Consider the following 858-nt stretch of genomic DNA (forward strand, 5'->3'; position numbering starts at 1 on the left):
CAGGATTAAACGAAGAGAGAGATAAAATAAGTGTATGATAGAGGTGAAATAAAAAAAAACAACAGAAAAGTGAACGTGACTAGAATATAACGAAAGGGGATTATAAAAGTAATAAATGAACAAGAAGAATGATGAGTGACCAGCGTGTGTGTGTGTGTGTGCGCGCGCGCGCGCGCAACAGTGTTAAACGTTGATATTTCATCGTGTGTTCACATGTAACACCGTAATTGAGATTAAAATGTTTACCAGTACACCGATTGGTTTTGCTGTCAACTCGAGTAGGTGGCGTTCACTGCCTTCTTTTTAGTCGTGTTAATTATGGGTGCCACGTAAAAGTGTCAAATTGTAAACCCATTAACCCATAGCTCTGTATGCCCTAATAATGCGATGAAATAGTGATGGAAGGCGGTCTAAGTACCCCTCCCGTATTAATTTTTCTATTCACGTGACGACTACTGTCAAACCTTGCCAGCAGGTGCCGTTCTTGCGTCTACAGAAATAACCCTTTAATTGATTAGAACGCAATTCGCCAATATGAAAATTAACGTTTTTCTCTCTCTCTCTCACCCATGTTGTTTTTATTAAATTCGGAACCTACACGTGTAAGAAAATTATGCTGTTTATAAAGATATTTCAATTATCAGTACGTTTTTTATGTAATCTTACTTATTTTATGTAGTGATAATTATATTTGTTAATAAATTGAAATCATTATTATTTTTCAATAACAATGCAACATTTTACTGACTGCCATCAAGGTGAAGAGTCCTTCTTTGAAGATCAAGGTGTGCACTGCCCTGGTGTTAAGTATGTTTCAATGTTTTGTATATATATATATATATATATATATATATATTA

The sequence above is a fragment of the Limulus polyphemus genome, unplaced genomic scaffold, assembly GCF_000517525.1.
Source record: "Limulus polyphemus unplaced genomic scaffold, Limulus_polyphemus-2.1.2 Scaffold3088, whole genome shotgun sequence".
Classification (NCBI taxonomy): Eukaryota; Metazoa; Arthropoda; class Merostomata; order Xiphosura; family Limulidae; genus Limulus; species Limulus polyphemus.